Source organism: Rhea pennata, chromosome 2 (assembly GCF_028389875.1).
Source record: "Rhea pennata isolate bPtePen1 chromosome 2, bPtePen1.pri, whole genome shotgun sequence".
NCBI classification, from domain to species: Eukaryota; Metazoa; Chordata; class Aves; order Rheiformes; family Rheidae; genus Rhea; species Rhea pennata.
This window is the reverse complement of record NC_084664.1, coordinates 28,562,718-28,572,493: the sequence shown is the minus strand read 5'-3', so window position 1 is coordinate 28,572,493 and position 9,776 is coordinate 28,562,718.

The window sequence follows — 9,776 nt, the reverse complement described above, 5'->3', positions numbered from 1 at the left end:
GCGCTCATTGGGCAGCGGCGCCGAGGGGGCGGGGCCCGGCCCTGCGCGCCGTTAACCCTTGCCGCCGCCGCCGCGTGGCACGCTCGGTGTTACCCGTGTGGCGGCGCGCGCGCCTGCACAGCTGCCCGCGCGTAACGGCCAGCGCGTAACGGCCGTCACGCGGGGAGGGGGGGCGGGAGGCGCGCTGTGCCTGAGATCCGAGCTTCCCTCCCCACGCGCGAGTCCCGTGTGGAAACGAGAACCTCTCCTTGTTTCCCGCTTCCCTCCTCCGCTCGTGCTTTCGCCTCGCGGTCCACCGGCGGCGCGGCCACGTTGGCGGGCACGCCGCGACTACGGCCCGCGCCCCCCGTGCGGAGTGGCCGGACTCGCCCGCTGTGGGGAAGGCGGGTGCGTGCGGCTGTGCAGGGCCGGGGCCCGCTCCCCTGCCGCGCTGGGCGTCTGGGGTCGGGGCTTTGAGACCTGCGGGTGAAAAAACGGCAAAGGCCGGGAAGGGGAGAACATGGGGGGTACAGGATAGCAAAGAGCGTTACCTCTCCTCTTGACCACGCAGAGGTTTCTTAGCAGTAAGATATTTTGGCGGTGACACCTCCTCGTCCGTGCAGGGCTGATCCTTTCACCCTCTGACTTTATTACCTTTCTCGTGGTGCCTGGTTTTGCCTGGAAGCAGATGTGTGGTGTGCTGAGGCAGGGCTGTGGGAGCTTCACTGCTTTCCAGCCCCTCATTCCCTTCACTTCGGTAGGTCTGGAGCCCCTGCACTTCCAAAATTCCATTGGGCAACTGCAGGAGATTGTTGCTAGGTAACTGCACCTTCAGAAATCTTTCCTTATCTCCCTGGGCTAATGCTGCCTACCTTTTTCACATTGGTGACATTACTCACTTGATACATTTCTTTTGGAAAATCTATTAAATATGAAGAGGAATGATAGCTTTGAAAGGTGTTTTCCATTACAGTGTAATCAAAGGGTAGCACTTTGGCAAAATGCAGTTTTGCAGGTACTAGATAGAGATTACATGAAAGGACTTATGAAAGGACCCGGGTGCATAAAGGTACAAACAAGAACTATTCCTTGGTAAGGGCCACTGGTATTTCTGTAGATGGAGATCACTGTGCTGGTCTTGATCTCTCGCCACATCTCCTTGTATGTTCAGTTCTCCCTCCAGCCCTTCTAAGCATTCAGTCCAAACTATAGCTTTGCCTCTTCATGACAGCAGGTCTCTGTGCTTGCTTTCTGCCTGTCCTCCCCTCAAATCGATTATTCTCAGGTATGTATGCCCTTTCCTCTAACGGAAAATTGGTCATGCAGGGTAGCTACACAAGATGCTGACTTCTGTACCAGTTTAAGAAGCCCCCATATCCCGCATGGCTCTAGGTCATGGTCGCTCATTTTTGCCCCATCCCATCATATGCTGCCACCTCAAAAATAACAAGCAACTTAGTGAATAGTGGTACCTCCTTAAGTTAGTTTCATCATAGAAGAAAGTGAGGAAGGGAGGTGAGTATTTGTTGCAGAGGAAGCTTTAGTTTTGGCATTCATAAATTCTCTGACCGATAAACAATTACAAAGGCAATGGAAACTGCAGAGGCTGCAGAAATGGTAGAAGTTTCAGCATGTCTTTGTGTCCTTTTGCCTTCTTGTGCTTTTCCTATTTTTCCCCCCACCAAAGTTTGATAGGAGTTGTGTCCACTCATATCCAGGGCATGCCTCAAAATTCTGGAATAGAGTACACAGTTTTCAAAATGTGTCTTATTACAGATAAAATGATTGACTTGAATGAAGATGTTTTGCTTGGCCAATTGTAAAGCCTGGTTTTACATTAATGGGTTCTATTGCCAAGATCTGTGGCATGTGTATAGTACCTGTGGGTATATATATGCACTAAATGCTACACTTTTTCATGTCGGCATGTTTATTGAGCTGTCTCATTCTTTGTTAGCTTAGTTTGAAAGGAAAATTTCAGAAGAGAAGTAGAATATACTACAATTGAACAAAGGTCAGTCGTGACCTGCCTATCCGTGTACATGCTGTGCTTCCTGTAACGGTTGTAACTGGTTTGGCCACAATGTAATAACCATTCAAAAGTTTTATGGGGAAATTTACCTACTACACATTCAAGCAGGTTTATTTTACTCAGGGACAAGTAAGAAATCTCTGACAGTTCAGAATAAGGGGACATGCAGAGCTGTACTTCCTATGAGGGGCTACCTCAGTGTGCAGTGGTAGCACATACACTTTCACACCTACCTTTATTGTGCAGTGCTGCTTTGTATAGCTAACCAGATGCACAGCTTATTGTTTAGAGGAAAAAAGCCCCCCCCCCTTTTTTTTTAATCAGAAAGCAGGAACAGACCTGGTGTTCTATCTTGGTTGCGGGGCATGCAGTTCTGCTCAGCCCCCTCTCAGATCACATAAATGTACTACTTCAGTGTGAGGCTTTGTCCTCTGCTACTGACAGAGCCCAGCAGTGATGGGGGACATACTAGTACCATGGTAAATTGGACATATTACGAGATCCACGTCACTTACCTTCTGACACATACACAAGAGTGGCTGTAAATATATGAGAGGGAAAATAATTTCTTAGCAGTTTACTTTAAAAGGAAGTAACTTACTTTGGTTTTCATGTCAGCACAGAAGGAACGGAGGAAGGAGTAAGGACCCTTCCCTGCTAAGGGATGCTAACCATAATCAACATAAAGACTGTTTCTCACATGATCCCAAAAGATGACAGGGCAAAAACAGGGCTCTCAGTCACTGTACAATTCACGGGGTATGCCTCGTTCAGATAACCAAGGGATGGGCATCCCTTGTCTCCATCCCTAAGCCCTCTGGAGGGCATTCCAGAGTATGCATCTACCATAAAAGCCAACTCACAGGGTTAGTCATAGCAACTACTGTGCTAAACTCTTAATTTCCCATACATTTCCATGTACAGGAGAATGAGAATGCAGGTTTCTAACGAAGAAAGCTGGCAAAAATTCAAGGTGGAAGGAAAAATGCAATAGTTGCTGTGAGGCTGTACTATTTCACAAGTCATTGACTATATACATAACATTTGAATCTAAATATCTACTTAGATATCTAATAAATATTTTAATAAATTTTAATAAACAAATTGTGACATTTTTTCTGCAAGCAGCACATTCCAGGGGTGCATTAGGAAGAATGTGGGGTGCACTAGGAAGTGTCGTCAGCAGGTCGAGGGAAGTCATCCTCCCACTCTACTCAGCTCTGTTGAGGCCACATCTGGAGTATTGTGTCCAGTTTTGGGCTCTCCCATACAAAAGAGACATGAAGCTACTGGAGAGGCCTACAGCATAGGGCTAAGAAGATGATTAGGGGATTGGAGCTTCTCTCTTTTGAAGAAAGGCTGCAAGAGCTGGGCCTGGAGAAGAGAAGACAGTGGGGATCATATCAATGTATACAAACACCTTAAGGGAGGGTGTCAAGAGGATGGAGCAGGACCCTTTTCAGTTGTGCCAAGTGATAGGACAAGAGGCAACAGGTACAAACTGAAACACAGGAAGTTCCACCTGAATATGAGGAAAAACTTCTTTACAGTGAGAGTGAGAGAGCACTGGAACAGGTTGCTCCTTCTCTGGAGATATTCAAAACTTCGATCCTGTCTACATACTCTAGGTGACCTTGTTAGAGCAGAGTGGTTGGACTAGATGATCTCCAGAAGTCCCTTCTAACCTCAACCATTCTGTGATTCCTACTTCTCAGTGACTGACAAAGAAATAGCTTTACGAGGTCAAATTCTATATACTTCCATGAATAACTGTTTACTTCCATGGATAACTGTTTCGTTTTCTTGATCTTTTGTTCAACTATAAATGGTCTTATTTTGACACCATTTATGCTATTATTGTTATCAATAAAGACCATGAAAATGTATATTGATGAGTAATTCCCATGTGTTTTGACTGAAAGCTACTTTTGTTTATTCTATTACATTTACAGATCATGCTTAGTTGGTCAAACAGAGGACCAGATTAAATATAGTCTTTTATTGGCTTAATATTTACATTTACAAAAAATCACATTAGCTTGACTGTTCTGATTCAGAGTGCGAGTAACCTAAAAAGCTGCTAAACACTGAGATGCTCTCTAAGGAACCAAGTACCCATTCCATACCTGCTTATGAACCCACAGATCTTTGTGATTATAGTGTTCTAACCTGTCATTGACAGCATATTCCCACATGGTCCTGCCTCAAATCACTGAAGAAGCAAAACTCTGAAATACAGAACAGTCTGAGAGGTTACCGTAGAGGCTATGAATCTTGACCTGTGGCATTTATCTGCTTGATGACTAAGAAGCGGTTTTATTTTAAAATGCAAAACAAAATCCTATGGCTTTTTCACCTCCCCAACTTACTGCATACATTAGTGAGAAGTCAGATATCTTAGTACTTAGTAGTCCTCAGCCAAATTTAAACTATGTAGCTCTATAATGACAATTACAATATGTAGCCTTGCAATTAAACAAAGAATCCAGGCTTTGTTTTCAACTGAAACTCTGCACGTCTTCAGAGCCCGCGCTCTAAGAGTTAGTGGCTTCTTTCAGCCTGAATAATCATAAAATGAATACATGACTGTGACTTAAATAGCACTTTTATAATGCATTCTTATTCAAATGAGACTGTGTACATGCAAGTATTTGGTTTAAAGCTGCCTTCACTAATTGGGACACTTGCACTTTCTGGTTGTTGCAGAAGCCTGCCTCATAAGCCTGAGTTGTTAGGACAGCTGAGCTGTATTGGAATGTTAACTCACTTCACTTTGTTTTTCAAATTAAAATCTCAAAAATACTACATAGTAGCTGGTCTTTGTGAAAGCTCAATGAGAAAAGTATCATATGCTTTTGTCTTCTTACTACTGTAGGCATTATTTCTGTATCATTACATACAGAAACAGATTGTAGTTGCCAGTAGACTGGACTAGGTCAAGTAAAAGCATAATCCATGCTTCTGTCCTTCTGTCCTAATTCTTACACCAGTAAAGATGGCTTGGGGAGGGGCATACTAATTCCATAGGGTGTCTTGGAACAGTTAAAACAGTATACAGAGATGTAAAAGTAATCTATTTACTGTAATCTATTTGATTACTGCTTGAGATGCTGAAAAGGAGAAATAAAAAGAAAGTCAATTATAATATAACAAAGAAGTAAGAGGGTTCTCTGTGCTAAAGTACACTCCCAGCCTTCCTTTCACCAGTAAGAACACTGGCTGGCTTCCTACTGCGATACAGAACTTTACTTACTATATTTCTTGTACAAACAATAGTGGAATGTCATGTAATAATACACACCACTGATCTGTAATGTACTGTCTGCATTTAAACAATGTACAATCTCTACATTGCTATTCATGTTAATTAGATCTGCTTGCAACAAATAATTGACTTAAAATAAGCCATTGTGAAATTTTAGATTAGTATTTAACATGTGCCAAAAATTTGAATGATACACTTTGAGTGAAAGAATAAGAAAGCAATCACTGTTTCTTGCTGGAAATGTGATATATGAATTATCTGTCTATTTGAAAGTAAGAAAGCTTTAAAATAATTTTAAATAAGAGTTTTGTTCTTTACTGAACTTTAAGATTTTAAATGCCTTTGTTTCTATTTTGATTGGAAATAACAGAAGAAATATTGTGGACTATCATACTGAAAATTCTGCATGAAAAGTAGTTCCCAAAGTGCTTCTCTCAGGCTTACAGACTTGCCTCAAAACCCATTTCAAAGTGTTTTGGACCAGACTCTTATACTACATCTGTACTTCTAAGTGAAACTCTGCCAAGGACTACTCTGACATAATTATTTTATGATTTCTCAATTCAAAGTAAGCTGAGGGCTGTGTTGCAGCCCCTCAGAGTGGGATTTTCATATAATGAAACTGAGAAAATGGAACTCATTTTGCATGCTGTGGAATGTGGCATGAAGGCATGCAGGGCTACTGAAGGGCTGTTGTAGGACTGCATAGTAGATGGAGTGAAATCTCCATCATTCTTTTAGAAACAGCCCTTGTAAACCATGCCCAGACATTTTATCTTCTTGGCATGGACATACATCACGCTGAGAAGTGTGCTGATAATTAATCAACCTCCACTTCTTTAATTCACTTCCTGACTCTCTTCTTTTTATAGAAATTGGCCTCACAAATCAGATTTAAGTACTTAAGAGAAATATATTTCATGTTATTCTTGTTACTAATACATTTCTGTGAAACTTAAATGGGTAAGTATATATTTATTCTACATATGCATGTAGCTAAAAAGGTAGCTAGGAAAAGTGCGGATGCTTTCTCTGCCAAACCCCACAAAAATGGCACACCAAAGGCGCAAACTAAAAAAGGTGCATTTCAAAATGGTTTGAGGCATAGCCAACACACGTGCATACATTCTTTCGTCTGCTTGTGTTGTACCTGAGCCCATTAGCAGATTCCTGAAAAAAGCAGAGGTTCAGGGGAGCTAAAATAAGATTCAAAGTAATGCTGTTACAAACCACAATTCTTGCATATTTGTGTTTTTAGAAGAGTTGATAGAAGATTTCAGCTGGCTCATGTTTCCGTATTTTTTTCTGTGAAAAATAAAAAAAGAAATGTAGGAATTAATGTTGGAAATTATGCCTTTAAATTAATAAAAATATCTGCATTATTACCTGGTATCTGTGATGACAGCTCAGCCACTATTCAGTAGAAATCAAAATGGAGAATAAAGTCTTCTCCCACTTTGCAATCATTAATTCTTTGATTCTTTTAATCCCTTTGAACTGATACTGCATTTTGAGTGTTTTTCTCCTCATGAGGTGATATTTATGAAATGAGATAGCGTTATTAAAAAAAAAAAAAAGTCGTAACACAAGAGTTTCTAGCTGGGAGGAAAGACATTCTGTTTTATTGTTTATATGACAGCCGTAACAACAGTTTATCACTGTACAGAATTCAGAATTAATTCCTAAGAGAAAAGTAAAGTAAATTGCTATCATGAAGGAACAAGACATTCATCTGAAGGATTAAATACTTTTTAATAAAATTAGTAAGAAGCCAATATAAACAGACTGCAAAATGATCTAAACTTCAGTGTGTACTTCTGCGACAAAAATGGAAAAGATGTATTTTCACCATTATAGTTTTGTCAAAAGAAAATAATTGGCTTAGTGTGTATGTTTATGCAGTTGTTTATTTCTTATACTGCAGTGATACTTTTGGAAGTCTAGTTATTTCAGCTCAGAGACCTTTGCTATATTTGTTCTTCACGCATGTTTCTGATACACAACACAGTGTGACCATTTCTCATTTTGAGGTAATAACTCTACCTAGTGATAGGAAACAGCAACTGCATTTGTTAGCTTTAGAATAGTGTTTCTCAATCCCTTATAAATCAAAGATCACCTAACTTTCTTAGAAATTATCCTGATGTAGCATTCATCTATTGTTATTTTTCCTCCCCTGTTTTTCTTAATTGTATTTAGGAGAGCATAATGCATCTACAAACATTTTGCTGAATACTTTTTCTTCTCAACCACTAGTGGCATTCAGGTTGCAGAATGAAATGTGCTGCTTTAAAAGACTAAAGCAGTACTACTGATGTGTGTCAAAGTGACTTTATTAGAATCTTGTCCAGTTATTCCAATTCTGTATTTTAAGTCTTTGTTATTTTAAGTGTTTGTTATGTACTTTCAGGCATGAATTTAGCTGCTACAACTTTATACCACATAGCCACATCTCAGCAAAATTTGGCTGTATTCCAGATGAAAATGATCTTGTTTGTATTAAACAATACATCTATTGAAATGGGCAAAATATCACAATAGATGAATTACAATGAAAAAGTAAACTGAAGATTGTAATTTGCAGTTAATCCTCCCATATTCACCACAACTGTCAGTCTAAATGCTAATTCAATTGGCACCTAATCTTTCTTACTCTATGAGAAAGATTAAATTAGTTCTACCAGTATGACTCTCAAATTCTGGGTTATATTATTGAATCAGTATCAGCCAACTAACTTTTCTGTCTCCTTCTACAAGTGGTTAAAAAATCACACGGAATAGTTCTTTATTTTTGTACGGGGAGAAGGGTCCCCTCAAGAAGAGAGAATAAATTACACTGGACTTCTCATTAGCTAAGTCCCCTACTATTCAGTTAAAGTCAGCAATGTTTCTTTCCTCTGTGGTCTAGAGTCTCCCAACAACAGACTCATTTGGTGTGCCATATGCCATGCCCACAACATGCACTGTATGGCCAACAGCTCTTTCAACAACCCTTTCTTGTCTGTGCTAAGAAACATGGGAGATAATGAAAAGGCCGTGATGGTAAGAAAGGATGCTACAGCAGTGCAAATGCTTTTAGTCTTTTGCGCAGTCAGTAACAAATCACCTTCTTTGGTTTTCTCTCTTCACACTGCACTAGACATGCTTTTCTAGCACTTTACTGAAGTTCTGAACGCCCCAGTTCTAGAAAAACTAGAAAAAGGTAGTCTCCAACACTTCAGTGCTGCGCCTCTAATTCAGAGGCCAAAGCAAGTCTTAACTGTTGTGAAGCTTAGCAGGCAGAAAGAAAAAGGATTAAATAAGAGCAACTACGGTGATAGGAATGCTCAGTGGATGAGAGCTCTCAGGATATACCAAGAGATAAGGAATATGATTCTGTCTTGAGGAGACAAATAGTCCACATGTCCTTTAAATATCTTCCAAAGCAAAAGAAAACACCACAGAGGAAAACAAGAAAAATAGAGATATTCCAAGTTATAAGAACTAACAACTCTGTTACGCTGAGAAGTTATTTAAAAGTTGCACACTCAGCACATTTTAAAATATAATGCAGTGCTGTTAGGTGGACTAAAATATATGAATGAGAGGCTTTCTTACTTCAAGCTACAGATCCCCAAACAGCTTTTAAAATTTGACAGTTTCTATTTTCATTTTTTTTCCACTCAGACACGGGGATTAAAGCACGATTCTACCTGAGATCTTGAGTGTAATCACTGAAAATTTAACTCAGCACGTTACTAGCATGTGCCAGTGTTTTCGTGAGAAAGAACAACTGAAATGCACAAAGGGCTTTGCTCTCTGTATAGGCATATCCTTGACATATAACTGTACATTTGGGATGTTAGACGTGTGTTACCATACCTGACACTACAAATATTGCTTGGTGAATGTATGCGTATCCAGCTACATGCCTTCGTATTTGTCAAGGTAGTCCAAATATAAGATATGGTACTTATGTCAATGCATGCCGCTGGGGAGGAGGAACTGATCTGCTTCCACTGTGCCCTGCCCACTACTTCTCTCTCTCAGTCTATAATGGGCTGCCAATGCTATCATGCTGCAAAGACATTTCTGTGTTGCTCCATTAGGAGAAACAATCTGCTGTTTTCAAGCTCAGTCCCTGCCCTAGAAAAATTTCTCCCATCTTCTGTTTGTGCTGAATGCATCATGGAGAAATGTCTCTCCAAAATGACTCTTTCCTGGCAGAAACGAAGCTGTACTGTAACTCTCTGAACCCAGAATGGCACTATAGTCTTATAGTGTGCATTCAGAAGATGTAAATAGATAAAGTATAGCAGATGGACTTAAGCACCACTGCGATCTGTGGATGCTAACAAACATGAACAAATCATTCGGTTGGGCCTGTGATGACATGTTGCAAAGCGGTGTGCTACAAACACAGCATAGAAATGGCATCACCAGAGAAAAAGATTAAACTGGAAAAGACAGGATTCTTGGTGATCTGTGCCCTTTTCACTTCATGAACAAAAACTTCAAGCA